The sequence below is a fragment of the Pinus tabuliformis genome, chromosome 8 (assembly GCF_031772625.1).
Source record: "Pinus tabuliformis cultivar Carrire ecotype Pingquan chromosome 8, CPIR1, whole genome shotgun sequence".
Classification (NCBI taxonomy): domain Eukaryota; kingdom Viridiplantae; phylum Streptophyta; class Pinopsida; order Pinales; family Pinaceae; genus Pinus; species Pinus tabuliformis.
The window spans coordinates 564,694,790-564,717,070 of NC_142294.1; positions in this window are offsets into that span (position 1 = coordinate 564,694,790).

Here is a 22,281-nt window from a genome sequence, read left to right on the forward strand (position 1 = left end):
TAATAGTATAATTATGGATTGGGCCACTATCCTGTCTGATAAGTTGGTCTTAGCTATTCGTGAGTTTAGGGCCAAAACCAGAGTCAGTGAGAGAAAAATCCCACCTTTTTATTACTCTGCATACATTATGGATGCCCTTTGTTTTAATTCTGAGTTTCCTGTCCTTGGTTGGAGATGGACAACCCATGACCCAACACCTATTCATTTGTATCATCGTAAATTGTGGAAACCGTCTCACAAAGACCATTTGTACCAAATTTGCAATGGTTTTATGGTTCCCGTTCACTATTCTATTTTTGACAGACCTATCCCTAGGATTTCCTATGAAGCCTCTTTTGACCTGCCAGCCGTAGCCCATTGGTTCGGCGAAGAATGTTTTTCTTATATCAGAGTTTTTGGAAGCAAGGCCAGGCCACATGTTCTTCCCGTATACATCCCAGACAAACTGTTGGCCCGAGAAATCTCTTATCAGATAATGTCTGAAGGTGTTACCCAAACTCTCAAAGAGGAGAAGAAGAGAGGATGGCCATCGTTTCCTTTAAGAATTGGAGTTTATACACTGTTAAATTATAAACATGCAGAAAAGGAAGCAGCAAAACTCCAAATGCTATCTCTAGTTTCTATTCCCAACAGACTCTATGACCCGAACAAGGCTGCTTTCATTGCCTTGGAATAGGCTAAGCTGACAAAGGTGGTTCACCAAGAAGACCAGTTTGACGACCTGTTCATGGGTGCTGATTCAATAAGCCAAGTCAAACAACTTGCTGCAATGAGATATGAAGATATGGAATTAACTGAATTTAATAAACTTAGAAAGCAAAGGTTGCAAACTTTGCCTCTAAAGTTATTATCTACAACCCCAACTTCATCCTCAAGCGAGCCTGATCAGCCAGAAATAAATTCACCTCCCGTTACAATTAGAGAACAGGAGGAAAGTCAAAGAAAACTGCAGGCAGAAAGGCAGCAAAAAGCACAAATTGAACAAGAGCAGAGAAGGCAAAGGGAGGTAGAAGAGCAGAGAAAGCAAAGAGAGATAGAAGAACAGAGGAAACGAGAGGAAGAAGAAAAAATAAGGAAAGAACTGGAAGATAGGCAGAAAAAGGAATTAGAGGAACAGCAACGGAGAGTACAAGAGGAGCAACAGCGGAAGGCATTCGAAGAACAACAGAGAATTGAAAAAGAAAAAGAACAGAGTAAGCAAATCTCTGTCGATACTGAATTGATTGAGGAATGGAACCAATTTGATTCCATTATAAGTGGTAAAGAATCCTCCAAAGACTCAGATGCCTTAAAGACTCCCGATATTACTGTTTCTCCGGTTCTTGAAGGAACCAGCGGCCCACCCACAGTACAGAACGTTGAAGAAGTTACTCAGAATCCATCTGATCAAGTTGATCTTCAGGTAGAGGAAATTCCTCCTCTAGACATTTTCTACAGCCCTAAGCATAAAGCCGTTGTAAGACGCTCAAGGAAGAGGCGAAGGCTTGATCAACTTTCTGTCTCAAATGAGCAAACAGTCACGGGCAATGTCATCTGGAAGGGAGAATTAAGTCCCTCTGAAGATTTAACAAAGCTGTCGCAATTTGCGGGAGCCTATTCAGCAGCAACCATTGACAAAGCATCCGAAGTGAGTCTTCTTTTGAAGACTAAAGAGCATGAGGTATATGCATTGCAAGCAGAAGTGATAGAGACAAAGAATAAAACGACACAGGCGGAAGAACAATTGCTGGCTCAACAACAAGAGAATCATTTGTTAACCCAGCAAATTGAAAAACTAAGGATAGACCAAAGTGACATTAAAGCACGTGAATTAGCAGAGGCATTATCACAGTTGGAAGCATCAAATGAGCTGTTAATGAAATCTAAAGAAGATCAAATAGTTCAGCTCTCAGCACAACTTGAAGGTATTAAAGGCGCCAAGAGTATTGAAGATTTCAGAACAGAGGCAACTCTGATAAATGGCGCTTTAATATCTCAGATTAGACTTTTGTGCCAACAGCTAGTTGAGGCTGAGTCACTTTGTGATATATCTACAGCAGTATGTAAGCAAATCGAGAAAGCCAGGACTAACTTGGATCAGGCCGAAGATGAAATAATAGAATATATTGAATGGCAAGATACTCCAGAAGGGCAAGCTGCTAATTTAGCCCGAATCAGTGAAACATACAAGAACATACTTTTCATGGAATGGGAAACACAGGTAATGAAGGCAGAGAGGGCAGCATCCAGATGCAAAACAATTTCCATGAACATGATCAATATAGTCAATGATACATTGTATCTGGCTAACATGATTTCACAATGCACACCTGGAAACATAACAACCGCAAATATGCTGGAGCATAAGAATTATCTTAAGCTGGAAGAACAAGGGCGGTTAATTGCTGGAGTAAATACCTTGACCTCCGATGCATACTGGCTTTTCTTGATTAAACCGCATTCTCAAAGGTCGGCTCTCAACTGTCTAACCGACGCTCTCCAATACCTGATTGCCGATTTCCAAGATGCCACATATGATGCACACCTGACTTCTCGCCTCAATACTCCACCTGAAGTAGAGCCAATGCTGGCTATATGTCAGCGAAAGAATAAAGGAAAAGAGACAGCTGACTGAAGCATCGCCACCGACTGCCGATTCACCCAAATTGCAAAATGATATTTGTTGATGCCGATTTCTTAGTTTTCAGTTTTTAGATATTTAGTAGTTAGATTAGAATAGTATTTATAGACCCTTTCATTGTTTTGGAAAGGGTCGTAAAATTTTGTAAAAGACTAAAAGGCTGAAGTTTGCACTATTGTGCTTCAGTCTATATTCTTTTTGAAACTCGACCACTGGTCCTTAATTTTACTTGGAATGCTGTTTAAGTAAATTGTGCACTATTGTCGTTTGCTTGGAATGCTTTCTGGTTGGAAGGAAGGACTGCTACATAGCGATTAATACATTGGATTGATCAAACAGCTTGCATGGTACTATTATCTGTATCTGTTCTCTTTTCAGTTATATGAATTGCTGTGTTATTACTTTGCTATTATTGAATACATGTATGCAATACAACAATAAGTCTTCATTTCATATCACTATTGAATGTTTTGAGATTTGTTATCTTTCACCCATGTATGTATCAATGATATAAATGACTGAGTACAGTAATTCGCTATTATAGCTCTGCGTAACTACTTACGCAGAGCAATCTCAAATGATTAAACATCTATGCTTGTTGTTAGTGTCATCTATATGCCTGTCATTAAGCATAGTTTATTAAACGCTGTACTGTCCGAATTGATAAGTCCCGGGATTAGCTTATAGTTTTTGTATTTCTTTTATAGTTTAGTTATTTTGTTTATTATCATTTCATATTTTAAATCATCCATCCATCCCGTTCACTTATAATCTTTGGGAAACTGGTCCCATTATCCCCAGTCGGAGCCACTATTCCAAACGGAAAAGGAGCTGCACTAAGTTCCGGACCGGGTGGTTTCCCCGATGTTGTTGCAACGAATTTCGAGGCATCAACACTATGCTGAGTCATAGACTTCGTACTTCATCCTTGAATTTTCCGGCCATGTATCTTCTATATGATTCATGTCTATTGAATCTATTTGGATTCGTATAACTCCTTACTCACTTCTACGTGAGGCATTCCATCCCTCCAGCATAGCTAATTATTTGCAACGAAAGAGTCTTTGAATCCTTGGGATTATAGGCATGTGCCTCAATATGTTATGAGGAGGACCATGTGATTTACCGACTTTTTTTGAATTATGATACCTATCATGCCCACATTTAAAACATACATCTGTGTCTGCATATTCTCCTCTATATAGAATACAACCATTAAGACATGCATGATATGATATGTACTCAACACCCAACATTTTTAACAACTGCTTTACCTCTTCGCAGCTACCAGGTAAGACATTATCAATGGGAAGAACATTATCTTTGAATAACGTACAAATGGTGGGGAATATAATTGTACAATGTCAAAATTTAATGTTGGTAAAATCCACCATTTTTAATGTTTATTGTTTGACAAAATTTCTCAAAATATGAGGGACTTGATTGATCACGCAGGTGAATTACCTCAATATTGCCATGAAACATGCATTTGGCATGCCAAACTTTTCTTTTAAGTTGTACAGTAACATCATTGTCCCCATCTGAGTAGACTTTGACTTACGCCAACTCTAAATAGAGGGGTGGTGGAAGCATATTTCAGGCTTTCGAATAAGGTATCGGTGATATGAGCATCATCCCCTAGCTCATGGTTCTAGAATGCATCTAACAAGATTTCTCTATGACAGTCATATCTCATAAGCAATCATCCATACCAACCTCTATTTCATTGCCTCCATTGCCAACTTGTGATGAAGAACTACTATTGTTGCAGTCATTCCTAATTAGAGAATCTAGACATAGTGAGAATTGAATATGTGGATTCAACAATTCTTTGTATGCTTCCTCTTTTTGTATTTTTTCTTAATGAATCCTTCTCTCGAGTTGATGTTGTAGTGGGGTGCACCAGAAGATGGTAGGTGGGTCGCTCATCATCACTAGAATTCTAATTTCAAAAAATATTAAACATTATAGAACAATATAAATGATATTAGTAAGAACGTCAATACAATTGCTTTGTTGAAATTATATTATACCAAACAGTTATTACCATCGCTAATCTAGGATTGAGGCTAAAAGATGCCATGTTCCAATTGGCAGGGTGAAGAGGCTATCCATTTTCATCTACTGTCTGCTTGCAATATGCTGCTCCTAATAAGAGCTTCTGATGTTTTTGAAATAGATGAATATTTTCTGCATGTAAACTTGATTCTGAATCAGGATCCTGCAAATTTGGATATATTTTTATTCAAATTTACATGGATTAAAAATAAAAAAATTCAATTAGATAATCAAAATATAAATAAAATATGAACTTAATAGAGATGGAAAGGGAGAACTTCGTGGAGGAATTTGATCAACGATATGGAACGAGCTGGAATTTGAAGAATTGACCATTTGATATTAATGAGATTCTTTCCTATCATTTGAGAAAAATCAGAAGTAAATTTTGGTGTGCATATCTAAAATTAATCTCGAGAAGCATATAACCATAATATGAATTTCAATATAGTTTTTAAACCATTTTTCAAGAATAAGACAACTTTAAGCGGAAAATGTATAGTAGGAACTACTGCAATTCATGTGGATGCGTCCTAAATGATAATTTGAGATTAACATGTCATTTTATGTGAAAATCAAATTTCAAATAAATTTTAAACGCAATCAGTGAACTTATCAGAACAAAGCTCACTGATGCATTTAAATAATACTAGAACTAGTGCATTCAAGTAATACCCGCATTGATTTCTAGCATTAGAAAAAAAGGTAAATCATATTCATGCTCCTACAAAAAATGCACCAATGTGTTTCAAAGAAAAAAAACACCAGTACACACCTGTTTTTGAATTTAAGACAATAAAAACAAATTTAACCATCTAGGTGTTCTTATAAGAATTAAAACATTGATGTTTTAAATAAAAACCACACCCTTGCGTTAAAAAAAATTAATCGCACTATTAAGGGATTTCGAAAATAAAAAATAATTGTATCATCTGGGTGCGTTGAAAATTTTTGGTTCCCCTACAATGTTGGTGCGCTTGACTATTGAACGCACCAATGTTCGAATGAATTGAAAAAAAAATGCGATTTTTCTTTTCTTTTTTTAAGATTAAAAAATGAGCGACAATTGATTTTTCGAAATCTAATGTCATAAATTCTTTTAAATAATAAAAAGTTATTCACTATTTCATTACTTTTCCCAAAGTTTCAAGGGAGTGATTTGCAAGAGAGACACACCAAGAGCACTGTGCAACAAAAGAATACTTTGGAGCAACATAACTATTCAGAAGTTCAGAATTTGAAAGGTATGGTGATTCACTCAAAACCATGCATAGCAAATTTTTTTATATTTTATTGTTTATTTTAGTAATAATTTTTTTTACAGTTTATGTTAGGGTTTAATTAAAAGATAGATCATTTGCAAGAGAGACATGCTCAGAGCACTGTGGAGCAGCAAAATACTTTGGAACGATAGAAAGATTAGAATTTCAAATGTATGGTGATTCACTCAAAACCATGGATAATAAAAAATTTAATTTTTTCTGTTAAATTTTTTTACGATTTCTGTTAGATTTATTTACAATTAGAAAAAAATAAAAAAACCTTGCATAATAAAAAAATTACTATTGATTCTACTAGTAATTTTTTTTTGCAACCTCTATTCCTATTTAAATTTAATTAAAATTTAGAAAAAATAACAAAAATATTCAATACTTACCTTAAACCGTTGTTCTTCCTGCAAAATTTCACCTTAGTGTTTAACTTTCTCTACCACTTCACAATTAGGGGTTTTCATTTTAGGAATTTTAGATTTAATGGGTTTGTGTACTTACTATATATAAGAATTTTGACATGTAAAGTAGGGGAATCACTTATTGAATTAGATCCAAACCATGTTGACCTTGTCCTCTTTTTTTAAATGGATATATGTTTCGTGGTGCGCCTTGTGTAATATAACGCACCAACATGCCCTGCGTAATTCAACACACTAATATATTATAACATTTTTGAATCCGTCCAGTCTATTCATCATTGCTCCTGATGTAATATACCACACAAATGTGCCTCTTCTAGATAGCGTTGTTAAATCAATTCGATGCGTTTAGCATTAAAAATAGCACCGTAATAATTTAAAATTATTTAAAAATAATAATTTTCCCTGACGATGTTGTAGAATTACATGACTAGTGCATTTAAAGGGATAAACACACTAGTGTATTTATTCACATAAATGCATCGCTTAGCAAAGCTTCTTTTGGCTGAAAATTATTTGATTTATTTATAAAATATATTTAATGCCTTCTATATTGAATGGTATAGGTTGTATATTGATAAGTAATGTCTGATAAGGTGTCAACTAACAAAAATATTGATCGACACAACAATAGCACATAAAAAAAAAGTAGAGAAGGCAAATTCTTTACAAATTATTTACAAAATAAATATGTTTGAACTATATGTAAGTTTAACTAATGGGTGAAAGCATGGAGCTGGGTTACAATTTTTGGTAAAATAGGGTGTGTTTTGGTGGAAAAACAAAATAGCTCGATCGAGCGATTTAGGCACTCGATCGAGCTCCTTGAGCACTAAAAAATTAGCTCAAACGAGGGTTAAAAAGTAACCCTTGATCGAGCTATAATGATTGATCAAGCTATAGCACTCGATCAAGCCCTCTTGCGGTATGCACCAGCCATTTGCATAGACCATGGGAGCTCGACTAAGAGTGTGACAGTAGCTTGAACGAGAATATTGGAGCTCGATCGAGCAATGGAGCATTCCAATCAATCTCACCAACCACATTGGCAATGTCCAAGAGGCTCAAACGAAGGTAGTTATTTATCATTTGTCTTTATTATTTAATTTTTTTTGGCAAAATGTAACAATTTTTTTTTTTTTTTTAAATTGATTATTTACAAAAACCATGAAAATCAATTAATTAAAAAAAACCCATACAAAAACCACGAAAACAATAAAAACAACCCTTAAAAAAATTAGAAATTCACAAAACCAATTAAAAAATCCATAAAAAAAACCTTCAAAACAACTTAGAAAACCACAAAACCAACCTAGAAAACTAAAAAAAAAACCCTTCAAAACAACCTAGAAAACACTTCGAAACCACTATAATTTAGGTTTTAAATTTGTTTCTTGCAATGTTTTGTAAATTAGGAGCTTCAGAGTCACATAATGAATTTCTATTTCTTAAATAAAAAATTTATTTTATTTTATTATTTTAAATTTAAATTAATTTATATATATTTTTAATAATAAATATAGGAAAATTGTAGTTTTAAAAATAAAATATTAATCTTTAAAGTTAAAAATCTAATATATATATATATATATATATATATATAAGTTAAATGTTTATATATATAACAAAACATTTAACCTAGTTATATATAGCATTTAACTATATATAGTTAAAACATTCAACCTAACATATATATAACATAATATGTAACTATATTTAACTATTATTTAACTATAACATCATATAGCAATATATTATAGTTCTATATATAAAATATAAAACATAATATAGTTTTACAACTATATATATATATATATATATATTATACAACATAGCCATAATTATAGTTCATAACATAATTAGTATATAATTATATATATTTAACTAAATTATAATTTAGTTATATCATCTCATATATATATATATATATATATATATAGCATGTAACATAACTATAACTCATAACTATACAATTTTAATATAACTATATATATTTAGCTATTATAAAGTTATAACATCTCTCTCTCACACACATATATAAAACATAATATAATATAGTTTTATAATTATTTAACATAACATGAAATTATATATATATATATAGAGAGTTAGTTAATAACATAATTATATAATTAGATATATATTTAACTATTATACTGTAAAATCATATATATATAAGTCCATGTTTCAACAATGCATCATTGATAGATACATTAAATTCATCATGAAAATTGCATTTGATCTAGTGAATAAAAGCATTTAGACTCTTTTCTAATTTGTACCATATTGTTTCATTATGTAATGTGTTGTACAAGAAACCTTGTCTTCATGTGCTTGCACCTAGTACATGTCATCTATCAAAGTCAAACATTAAGAACTTAAAGTCTATTATAGTATTTGGTTGGCATGAAATTTTATTAGTTTTGTAAAGAGATTTATTTCAATTTTTTAGATATATATTTACATATTTATGCACTATGAATAAAATGCATTATTTAGAAACAAGAAAAAGTGTGAGGGTATATTTGATCACTTCTTTCGATTATGTTTACATGGAACTGAATGTACTTTGGTTGATAAATTATCAAAAAATGGAGTCTAAAGTTTAGGAATTCGAGCTACATTATTTTGCTTGAGTTTAGAAATGGTTTTTTTGTCAAAAAAAAAAAATCTTGGATTAGTTTATGTGTGTTATATGTAATATGATAAGGCATCCCATATATGTACCCCAACTATAGGCCATTGCAATTGTTAGGTCCCTATAATACTAGTGATTACCCCATTTCTATTGTAGTTATATCGCTTATTAATATTGGTGTGCCCCTAGTGTCCCCATATTGTTATTACTGTGCCCCATAGAATCCTTCTATTGTTATTTTTGTGCCTTTATATTATCATTGTTAGGTTGGCTGGGTTATATTGTGACTCCTTAGACTCCTATATATAGAAAGGGGGTTTTGTCATTTGAATCATCAAAGAATCATTCATTTGTGTAATGTAAAGGAGGTTGCCCCCTCTAAAAGGCTAAATTCTAAGGCGTTGATCTATCTTTTCTATCTTTTTGTGAGCTAGTTTCATAACATTTGGTATCAGAGCTTTGGATTCTAGGGTTTCGCTGCTCCAAATAGGTCATCGTGACATTTTCACCTTTTTTCTGCGACATTTCAAAAGCGAACAAAAACCCCATTTGAGGCACTAAAACTTGGGTCCAAATTTCAGAGCTTTGCGCGCTATATTTGCGGAGATATGATATGAGGAAGTTGGTCTTTTTGCAGACTCCTGAATTACATTACAAAAAGGTGACCTGGGGAAAATCGTCATAACTTTCTCTCCGAGAATTGGGTTGAAGTTTCGTAAGAAGGTATAGAAAGAGGACGAACTGTAGTTTCTTGTATATATTTTTCAAAGCCAAAGGTCGAAACAGGGACATGTGGCATGTCTTACAAGTTCGCTCTACTGAACTAGTTTATAATCAGGTCACTATGGGAGATTTGGCATAACTCTTCCATGGAGAATCCAATTTGGATCAGACTGGTGGCATTGGAAAGAGGACACAGAGGGCTACTGTAGGTCGTAATTTCAGAATTGGATGATCCAAAATTACAGAGATACATTAGAGGCAATATCGAGCTCCTAAAAAGTGAAAAAAAGTGTGTAGATTTTTTTAAATTTTTTCTTAAGCTTGGTTTGAAAAATTATTTTGAATGAATTCAAAGGGAATAGTAGAGCATTATTATCGGTAACTGATGCCCCGAGGAAAGAAAATGCAAACACCTAGTAAGCAACCTGAAAGCTCTAGCATGACTTATGAAGAAGAGGAAGAAATGCTACATGATATATCAAAATTACAAGACCAAGTGCAACAAATGTCACTCTCACAAAAGCTAATAGAAGCTAAGATAAATGGCATGGAATCTAAGATAAAGGGCGTGGAAGCTAAGATGAATGGCGTGGAAGCTAATATGGAAGATTTGAAGATAGATTTGAAGATAGATTTGAAGAGAAACATGGAAGATTTGAAGACAGATTTGAAGACAGACATGGCAGATTTGAAGACAGATTTGATAAATTTTCTACAAGAAATACTTGCAAATGGTGAAAGGGTAGTAAAGGAAACTCATGATGCAAACAAAAGAAATGTTAATCATGATTTAATAGACTCTAATGTTGGATCGAAGAAACACCATATTGCAAAAATCGATATGAGGAAGTTTGATGGCAAGGATCCCACAACATGGATATTACGGATGGAGCAACTTTTAAATCTCAATAATGTGCAAAACACACAAAAGGTACGTATTGCAACTTTATATTTGGAACCAAATAGTTTGTATGGTATCAATGGCTTTTCTCTCATAAACAAATTATCACTTGGGCAATTTTTACGGAAGAATTGACAGCACATTATGAGGATACAAAAAGCAACACTTTTTTTAGCTAATTGATAAGTCTCAAACAAAAGGGTTCAATAATGGAGCACATTGAAGAGTTCCAAAATTGAAAATAAGGGTAAAAAATATTGTAGAGGAGCACAGGATTGATGTGTTCATAGGGACTTTAAAGGATAATATCCAACATGATGTTCGCCTTTGGGAACCTGATTCATTAGAGAAGGCATTCAGGTTAGCAAGAAAAATGGAAAGAAAAATTATGGCAACCAGGAAGCATACCACTCACAACTATAAAGATGGAAGTGTTGTTGCCCCTAGTCTTCCACAACCTATAAGGTTGACACCACAACAATTGGAAGAAAAAAGAGAAAAAGGGTTTTGTTACAGTTGTGATAGCAAATACACTAAAGGTCATAAGTGTGCTGAGAAGAAATTATTCTACATAGATTGTGAAGAGGAAGAAGAAAAGGAGCAAGAAAGGTCAAAATAATAGGATATACTCCAGGAACAAAGCCTAGATAAAGAAGAAATGAATCTGACCATATCTTGTAATGCAATGGCGGGAATTACCACTCCTCAAACCATCAAGATAGAAGGACAAATCAAGAAGAAAAAGGTAATAGTGTTGATTGATTCAGGAAGTACCCACAATTTTATTCATTGTAAGGTAGAAAAAGAATTGAATGTCTTCCTATATCTAGCACCAGAGTGTCAAGTGATGGTTGCAAATGGAGGAACAATAAATTTCTCTAGAAAGTGCCATAATATCAAGCTATCCATGGGAGAATATGTATTGACTAGCCCAATGCTTTCCATTCCAATGGGAGGTGCTGATGTTGTACTAGGAGTCCAATGGCTACAATCCTTGGGTACAATAGCTTTTAATTTTCAAGAACTTTTCATGAAATTTTCTGCGGAAGGAAAGGAAGTTGAATTAAGGGGTATTGCAGGGAAACCGGGAAAGATAATCAGCTCTAACGGTATGACAAAGCTTCTAAAAAAGGAAAAAAGAGGTGTAATTGCACAATTATGTTTGCTAGATGTTTCCACATCGAAATCATCTATTTCTCCAGATCTCCAAAAAGTCTTGGACAATCATTCCAAGGTATTTGAGACTCCCAAAGGTCTCCCACCTATTCGTGATCATGATCATGCTATTCATCTGATTCCAGGAAGTGTTCCTCCAAACATCAGGCCGTACAGATATCCCTATGCCCAAAAGAGTGAAATTGAACGTATGGTTGCAGAAATGCTAGAGGCTGGTATAATTCAACCTAGTCAAAGTTCTTTCTCTACTCCAGTAGTATTGGTGCACAAGAAGGATGGATCATGGCGCATGTGTCCAGATTATAGGGAGCTCAAAAGCTCACTATTAAAGATAAGTTTCCCATTCCTGTCATTGATGAATTACTGGATGAATTGCATGGATCAATTTACTTCACCAAGTTGGATCTTCGTTCAGGATATCATCAAATCAGAATGAAGACTGAAGACATTCCGAAAACAACATTTAGAACTCATGAGGGTCATTATGAATTTTTGGTCATGCCTTTTGGCCTTACCAATGCACCTTCTACATTTCAAGGTTTGATGAATTCCATTTTCAAACCCTTAGAAAATTTGTGTTAGTATTTTTTGATGATATACTAATCTACAACAAGTCTTGGAAGGATCATGTTGAACATGTTGATAGGGTGCTACAACTATTGGAGGAGAAACAATTATATGCAAAAAGATCCAAATGTTTCTTTGGAGTACAAGAGGTGGAATATCTGGGTCATATCGTATCTCATGAAGGAGTTAAGGTAGACCCTAGCAAAATTAAAGCCATTAAGGAATGGAAAATCCCCACATCCATAAAGCATCTGCGAGGATTTCTCAAGTTGACAGGGTATTATCGCATGTTTGTTAAAAATTATGGGAGAATAGCAGCACCTCTAACAACATTATTGAAGAAAGATGCATTTTCATGGACTCCAGAAGCAACAAAGGCCTTTGAACATCTAAAAGAGGAAATGTGCCAAGCACCGGTCTTAGCTACATCGGACATCACAAAAACCTTTATTGTGGAATGTGATGCTTCAAGAAATGGAATTGGTGCTGTTTTAATGCAAGATGAAAGACCCATTGCTTTTGAAAGTCGCCCAATCAAGGGAAAGTTTTTACACAAAGCTATTTATGAGAAGGAAATGTTGGCAATACTACATGCACTTAAGAAATGGTGACCCTACCTAATGGGAAGACACTTCAAGGTAAAAACGGATCATGATAGCCTTAAATACTTTTTAGAACAAATATTATCCTCTGAAGAGCAACAAAAGTGGGTCAGAAAGATGTTGGGTTATGACTTTGAAATCATCTATAGAAAAGGGAAGCAAAATGTGGTGGCAGATGCACTCTCAAGAAAGGATGAGGATGTGGAAGCATTGTTGTGTGCCATTTCTATTATCCAATCAGATTGGATAAACGAAGCAAGGGAGGAATGGAAGAATGATGAAGAAGTGTGGGAACTTATTTAAAAGTTACAACAAGATTCCAGTACATCTGATACATTTAGCTGGCAAAATGATTCGTTATGGTACAAAGATCGCTTATACCTCTATAATAATTCCCAACTCAAACAAAATATTCTTATGGAATTGCACACTTCTCCCTTAGGAGGGCACTCAAGGATTTTAAAAACTTACCATAGGGTTAAGAAGGAATTTTTTTTGGGATGGCCTTAAATCGGATATTCAAAAATTTGTGACAGAATGTTTGGTTTGCCAACAAAATAAAGTTGAAACAATTAAGACCCCAGGTCTATTACAACCTTTATCCATTCCAAGCCAACGTTGGGAGGAGGTTTCAATGGATTTTATCACAGGTTTACCCAAGTTTGAGGGAAAGAGTGTCATCATGGTGGTAGTTGACAGACTTACCAAGTATGCACACTTTTGTGCATTATCACATCCATTTAAAGCCAGCACAGTTTCTACTACATTTATTGAAACAATTCAAAAGCTACATGGAAACCCAAAGATTATTGTAAGTGACAGAGATCCCATTTTCACTGGAAATTTTTGGACAAAATTATTTTCTTGTCTCGGTACTCAGTTAGCTCATAGCTCATCTTATCATCCTCAATCTGATGGGCAAATTGAGATAGTAAACAAATGTTTGGAAGGATATCTTCGTTTCTTTGTATCTGATAAATAGACACAATGGGTCAAATGGTTGCCTTTGGCTGAATGGTGGTATAACATGTCCTTCCATACAGCAACAAAAATGACCCCATTTATGGCACTTTATGGATATCAACCACCATCCATCACATCATATTTAATAGAAAATTCTAAGGTTCAAGGAGTGGAACATCACATTGACCATCAACAACAAGTCCTCCAACTCTTAAAGGATAACCTTGTGTTGGCGCAGAATAGAATGAAACAACGGGCAGATCAACATCGCAGCGAAAGAAGTTTTGATGTAGGTGATTGGGTATTCCTATGGCTACAACCATATAAACAAATGTCCCTCATGCAAGCTAAGAAGGATAATAAATTATCACCAAAGTATTACATTCCGTACAAGGTGTTGCAAAATATTGGTACTATGGCATACAAATTGGAGCTTCCTGTAGCTTCTCGAGTGCACCCATTTTTCCATGTTTCATGTTTAAAGAAGGTTATAGGCGACAAGCTCCCAGTTCAAACAATATTGTCAGAACTGGATGAGGAAGGAAAAATTATATTGGAACTAGAAGTAGTCACAGAAACAAGAACTCGACAGCTACGAAATCGATCAATTTCGGAGTATCTCATCAAGTGGAAGAACTTATCCGCTGAAGATTTCACATCGGAGCATGAGAATTTTATACAGAAGCATCCAGAACTACAACACTTTTTTGAAGGAGAGGGGCATGTTAGGTCCCTATAATACTAGTGATTACCCCATTACTATTGTAGTTATATCCCTTATTAATATTGTTGTGCCCCTAGTGTCCCCATATTGTTATTACTATGCCCCATAGAATCCCTCTATTATTATTTTTGTGCCTTTATATTATTATTGTTAGGTCGGCTGGGTTATATTGTGACTCCTTAGACTCCTATATATAGAAATGAGGTTTTGTCATTTGAATCATCAAAGAATCATTCATTTATGTAATGTAAAGGAGGTTGCCCCCTCGAAGAGGCTGAATTCTAAGGTGTTGATCTATCTTTTCTATCTTTTTGTGAGCTAGGTTCATAACAACAATGCAAGAGGTTATGTTATATGTGGTTGAGATCTTGATAGATCATGAAGCCCACTGAGAGTTCATGTTCCCCTTGTAGATCCATCCTTCGATGCCATTCAGAGTGTCAGAGGAAGTGTTTCTATTTCTGTTGACAACCATGCTACATATAGTGGACCTTCTTCACCCATTTCAGGTACACCTCTTGCATTTTTAAATCCTCTTTAAACTTTATTTGTTTATGTCTTGAAATTGTCTCTAATTTTTAAATTGTATTCAACTAATGTGTTTGAATTTAATATATATGTTATTATTCTTCTAGTTTGTTAATTATATATACGTTAAATTCTTTTTATGATTTACAGGTCCTTAGCATGTCAAAGCTAAGGATTAGAGTGAAGCATTGATCCCTCTGTGGGATGATGCTACAACTCATATCACATTAGAGTATGTTACGACCCGTCATACATGGATCATAGTAGAGGTAAAGAATATCCCTTCCAATTCACTGACTCATCTTGCATTGTCTTTGATGTTGGATAACATCACTAGGTTGATCGAGACATACCAGAGGTCGGGCCCACATAGCCACATATTACAGTTCATACAAAGGATCGAGAAGCATGAGGTTAAAGGCCCATATCCTTGGGAGGTGGTGAGAGAGGCCACCAAGGACATTGATGTTCATGGGGAGTTGTTCGACATCCCTTCAGATCTCCCTGATAGACATAAATGCCTGATTCCACTGAAATATTTTAGTAATGTTCATGTTGCCCCTTTCATGTATGACAAATTCATTGGAGCTTGGGGCCCATTTCCCCACCATGGCCAGTTCGCCATTTATTTTTCCAAGAATTTATATGTAGATTTCATGTTACATATGAGGCCAGATTAAACTAATGTTGGATCTCATTATTATGGACCTAGCTTTGGACGTACCTATGAGCATGAGGGGGCTTGTCGGGACTATGCACATGTACCACCACCTTCGAGAATCTTGCCACTACCATCTCAGAGCTTGGTATTGCCGACAAATCTAGAGGAGTTATCAAAATATTATAGATAGCATGTGAATGTCATTTCCTAGTGCATGTGTTACATTGGATGGAGATATTAGTAGACCACCAAGATTTCCTCATGACCCACTGGTGCCCTTATATGATGATGCATTTATCTTGACCTTACCCTTTCACCATATTTTGACATATGCATGTATGTATCATGATGCCATTTGTAAGACTTGGAGGGTGCAATGCCTACGTGAAATAGACCAAACACATATATATACGAAACTTTTGACTCATTGCCAAATTATGCATAATTGTTTATATTAAAACTTATGGTTCATATTAGATTGCATATTTATATTAATAAGTTCATGACAAAATGTAGACAAATCCCAACAATATGGATAAGCTTATGAGGTCATCTGAGGGGGCAGTTGATTAGTGAGGCCATCCTCGACTAGAGCATGTTTCCATGGATTCTTCTCCACCTCCACCTCCACCTTATATGTTCACTAATGTGGAGGAGAGTCACTATGTACTGTTGTACCTTGGAAGACAACCTCTAGATGAGGAGAGGTCAGTGCCCAAGACATTTATTAAGAACTATCAGGAAATCAATTTATTGTCCCATTTTTTTAAAACCACAGAAATATCAATTATATAAATAGTGTTTCCTAGTCTTTTATGGGAAAAACAATCTTTCAAAGTGTCATTTTGATGTTGAATATGATTTTAATGGTAGTGTCGTGAGAAAAGATGATGAAAATATTTTAACAACAGTCTGCTTAGTGCGAAATATTTTATCTTTAACTTTAGAAGAAAAATGTAACTAACATGGGATGTGTTATCACTCAGGTTGTTCCCAAAAGTTGTAAGAAAGGGAATACAATTGAGGTAACCACAAACCAATCTTTTAGATACAAATTCTAGCCAATCTGCATCCAGAGAGGGCTCTATGTTTATGATTTAGCTTTGTTTTTAGAGGATATTAGGCTAGATGAAGTACAAGGGTTTTGTTTGAGTTTGGGTGGTGAGATTTGTTGTACACCTAATCCTCAATGGGTTAATGTGGAAGCCGAATAGACAAAACGAGTCCAAGAGACCTTGGGTTGTGGAACCCAACGGTCACATAATGTACTATAAATGTATATCTCTTGTTAATAAAAATAGCACCCTCATGTTTTATCCTTTAGATTATTCTGGTTGCCCATGTGTGTTTAACATGGTATCAGAGTGGGCGAATTCTGGCCCTGCTCATATTTGAGTCACTGTTTTCTTGTGGCCTTTTGTTGTGTTTCTTTCACCAGACCTATGCATTGACCATTAATGTTATGTGGGTCGTGAACTCTCGGTGCAGTGATATTGCTGGTTGATTAATTCATGCACTGGTGTTGAAGCTTTACTCGGAATAGAGCATTGAAATAGTGGTACACATTTTGAAGTTTATATGCCTGCTCCTAATCAAAACTCTATATATGTGTTGGTCTAAATATTTATATATGATTGAATTCGTTGTATATATTTGTGCTGGCATATGTATAATTTTTGGTGCGTTGAATGAATACCACAATGTGGTGTATGGAAAGCATTGAAATAGTGTGAGGCAGATGCGTTGGTCTTATTGAGCCAGATGCGTTGGTCCATATTTAAATATGTAGTGTATGCCTTGGACTGTGGAATGTGGTTATAAATATGATCTCCGTTATGTGTTGAAGGCCGTGCAAAAACGTTGAGAGTTAAAAGTCCTGGTGCATTGGCTCATTTCTGTTCAAGATACCTACTCTGACCATTAATATTATGTGTGTTGCGAAGTCTAGATGCAATCATATTTCTCGTTGATTCATTTGTTGGTGTTGAGCTTGAAGTCTAAGTGAAATTCACAGGAATACAAAACATTTGAAGGCATATATATCCACGTGTTGGAATGGAAAGTTGATTTTCCCTATGTTGTGTCTTTGTACGCCGGTTAAAGGAATTCAAAACGTTTTGAACATCCCTGTGCCTGGTCTCTATTTTTGGTCTCTGACTCACTGTCCATAAACGTTTTCATAAAAGCAGCACTGTCCTAACATGGTAACTCCCTTCTGCCTCTTGTTCTCTGTCTATTGCCCCTGTGCGCTTTGTTTTCCATGAGTTTGAATCCTCTGATCTATCAGCCTCAGACCTGAAAACCATCTGAATCGCTGCATGCCTTGAGGTTGTGTTGCTGCATTGGTGACTCCACGTAGGAGCGAACTATGTTGGTCTTGCATCTTGAATGCTGGTTTATTGGTCGAGTCGTTGCTCTTGCATTTTGAATGCTACTCCTTTGAAGAACCAGAACAAATCAAAACCATTGCTGGGATCTGCATGCGTGAATCAGGTTCCATTGCTGTGTATCAATGTTGTGTATTAGTGGTATCAACGTTGTGTATTGTTGTGTATCAACGTTGTGTATTAACACTGTGTATTTTCACATTGGTTGCATATTAAGGCTGTGTATTAATGCTGTTATCATTGTATGCGTTGAAATCTTGATACGCTTACAGTCTGGCCCTTTTGATTTGGTGAAAGCAGCTTTGCCCGAAGTCTGTTTTGCCCTTTTCTTCCTTGTCGTGGGTGATAACCCTGAGGAGTTTGCTTCGAAACTCCTCATCAGATTCAGTTCCACGGCTGCTCTATACTCTAGATTACATTTAAGGCAGTTTCTGTGTACTATGATCGATGAATGTGTTGTAACTTTCTTTTCATGTGTGGAGATGTGGTGACTTGTCACTCGCAGTTTTTTTAAACTGACAGCGACTTACAAAAGGTTGTGCAAGTTGAGCACTCACGAGCTGTGGAGTTGATGGTTGATATTAATGATAAATAGTTACTTGTATATATAAACAATGCTTGTTTGATGCACAGTTTTGGAGGGGATCATGGACTCCTCGGTGTTGGTGTTTGAACACCCTTTTTTTCCTTTGTGATCGGTTGGATTGTTTTTTTCCAAAGTTTTACGATTCCAACCTAAACCTACTTCAGTTTTGGTTGAGGATAAATTTATACTAGTATAAATGGTATATAATGCAAAAGCCTTTTAGTGGACGCAATGCATTATGTTGCTAAAGATTGTTATTGTCCCTTGGAGCAACGAATTCCAGAATTGTGACATCTAGAGCTGTGAACATCTTCAGCACAGGGATCAAACTGCAAGAAAGAAATATATTGGGGGAAACATGTTTATAAAGACTAATATTCCTTCTCTTACAACCATCGAGGCAGATTAAAGAAGCCAGTACAAAGATCGATTATGCACTTGTGGAACTGAGAGTTTGCCATCTGGTAGAGCGATGGACTGATCGCTACATGAGCATGAATTCCAGAAAGTTGAGCTACAGCTGCGTAAGGGAGGCTCGAACCACTAGTCTATTGACTCCTAATAAGCTCCAACCCTTTAATTCCGGGACATCAAATTATTTTGAGTGCAGCTTACTGTATTAATTCCAGAGGAGATCGCCCAATCATCGCTGGTGTCAAAGCTTGCTGTGGGTTTTTCTATAAACATACTTATGCGTTCCATGTGATGGCATATGATATGTTTGCATAATGCTTCCAAGATAAGATATTCAACAAAGGACTAATTAAATAGGGATCATATCTTGCATGGTAGCTCCTCTCTGGTGTTCTCCTCCAAATTGTATCCCCTGCAATTTGCTCAAATAAAGTTCAGAAATTGTCTCTCTCCAAATAATGGTATCTGATGGAGATTCAAATTAATTAAATATAGGTATTTTATAGTGGTATCAGAGGGAAAAAGGACAAGTTTACTTCGTCCAATGCTGGTGCTGATAAAACATTCAGAGGTTTGTTGGAATTTGTTCTTGTAACTGTGTTAACTTGTGACCCGAGAGCTTGCATCCTTGCTGATATATATTTCTGAGTGGAAAAACAAGAATTTTATTTGTTGTAGCATTTGAGTCTCATTGTTTGGGAATGCACAATATATTTTCCTTATATATGAATGCAACCAACCATCGTTGTGTGTAGATTTGGAGAATAAGTAGAGTTAAAATCTAGTTTTTGATTCATTCCTCAAGGAATAATCTCATTTGATTGTTGTAGTTTTCTGAGATAACAAACTTTGAGAATACCTTGTAGTGACATTGGTTCATAGTTGGCTTAAAGTGTAAGTTTAACATTGGAGAAAATAGCCAGAATCAATGAAGTATTAGAGTTCCCCAAAACTCTGATATTGTCTACTACTCATGATACATTAAAATTCAGCAAAGTTTCTCTCACAGACATTCAGGTCTGTCTACAAAATGCACAAGAGAAAATTGATTTTTTGCAGCTCGAATCTCAGCTACAGCAAGAAGAAATAAAACGGAGGAGTCATTATGAACATGTTTTTGTTCAGAACATTGAGACTGCAACCCATCAGAAGCAAGTCAATAATGTCACAGTTGGTTCAGAGCCAGTGCCCAATAAAGCAACAGTTGTACATGCAGATGTAGAAACTCAGTCTGCACTTCCCAAGCCCATCATCAGACCTTGGAAACAACTTGTCCACAACAAGCAGAGAACTGGTCTTGGTGGTTGAGGGAAAGTACCCCTAGGGTCCTTTGGGTTAAGACTCTACCATACTGAAAATTGCTTATTCAAAGAAACACACACACAGCCATTATCTTTACTTTAAGCAAATTCTAATGTTTAGGGTACGTACCTAAGGTCCTACGTTCGAGAAGGCCTTTAGGGTCCAAACCCTTCTTGGAGTTCCCTTCTTCTTCTTTGAGCTGTAAAACAAACAAATCAAAGAACACAACAGTACATGGACAAATACTTATACATAAACCATCTTCATGCTATAAAGTTAGTTATAAAAATCTTTAAGTAACTACTTGTATAAGAATTCAAGACAAGAATCTCATAAGCATAAAGAAAGATTGTTTCAGGAACCAAGACGTGTTTCTTTTATATAAAGGCAAATAAAGTACATATAACGGAAAGATATCACCTGAAACACCTTCAGCAGGCTCCAAGCAAAGCTTCCTCCCGGATTCGTTCCAGCCTCAAGCCTCCAACAAGAGCTCCTTCCAAGTCTTACTCAATGATGACATAAAGGATGAATGATCACCAATACACATGGAAACAGGGGTTTCCTATGCAAAATGGGGGAAGTGCAGAAAGCACCAAGGATTTCAGACCTGGTCTAAGGGGAAAAATCTCAGCATAATAATCTTGCTCTCTTTTCTCTCTCCCTTAGGCCTTCCCTTTGATGTCTTTTTATACCATCTCCAAAGTAGTTTTTTAGTTAGGAGTTGGTTGGGAACAGTTGGGCCATGGGCACTAATAGGTGATCAGCAGGTAAAACCCGCGATCTCCGCCCGAAAATAAGGAATTATATATTTTTTTAAGTGTTTTAATACATACACACGGGTTGAGTATACACAGACCCGCGTGTACACGCGTTTAACTCAGGGCAATGTCGCGTATAGGGAATAAAACACTGTTTTTTAAATTTTAGGACCAGGTCTGGAAGGAGGGGTTGCCCTAGGCCATGAGTGCAGCATCACAAACCATAAGAGTGAGATTTGGAGCTATAACAGATGCCCCCTAATGTATGAGGTCAGAAGGGGAACATGATGGCCGAAATATATTATGTAAGTACATGGAAAGGAACTCTGCCGAAAAACCGAGGAGGACTTCACCAGAATTCAGCCTGCCAAGCCACCAAAAGGAGATCAGAAAGAAACACTGTCTGAGGCGGGCATACCCATGCTCAGAAAAAGTAAAGCATGTCCGCATATCAAGTACAAGCGGATCCACTAAGTATACAAGTATAAATGACTGGAAGATACCTAATGGATCATCTGATCATAAGGAGCAAGTACATGTCTGAATATCACATATAAAACTGTCAATGATGCTGTAAGATGCAACGGATCACTGAAATCAAAGACTGATCTCAAAAGGTTCCAACTGAACATGATGGAATAGGATGGTACTACACTGCAAACTCAGGTGCCAGCATATAGAATGTCGCCATGACTGACTGCAACATATAAGATGGAATGGTATCAACTAGCAGTAACAGGAGCAACTGTCAAGTGAACCAATGAATGCTGATACAACCTGAGGTCTTCACCGACCGCCGTGGTACATTTCTACACCATGGGAATAAATGATCTGAAGTCGACCATGTGAGAAATCGTTTGATTACCGGTCATTGATGTATACCGTTAACAAATGCGAGACTACTCACCGATAATGATAATGAGCGTCAAGGTACCCAGTACAATCTAACAAGTGTGAATAGATGAGCTGAAGTCGAA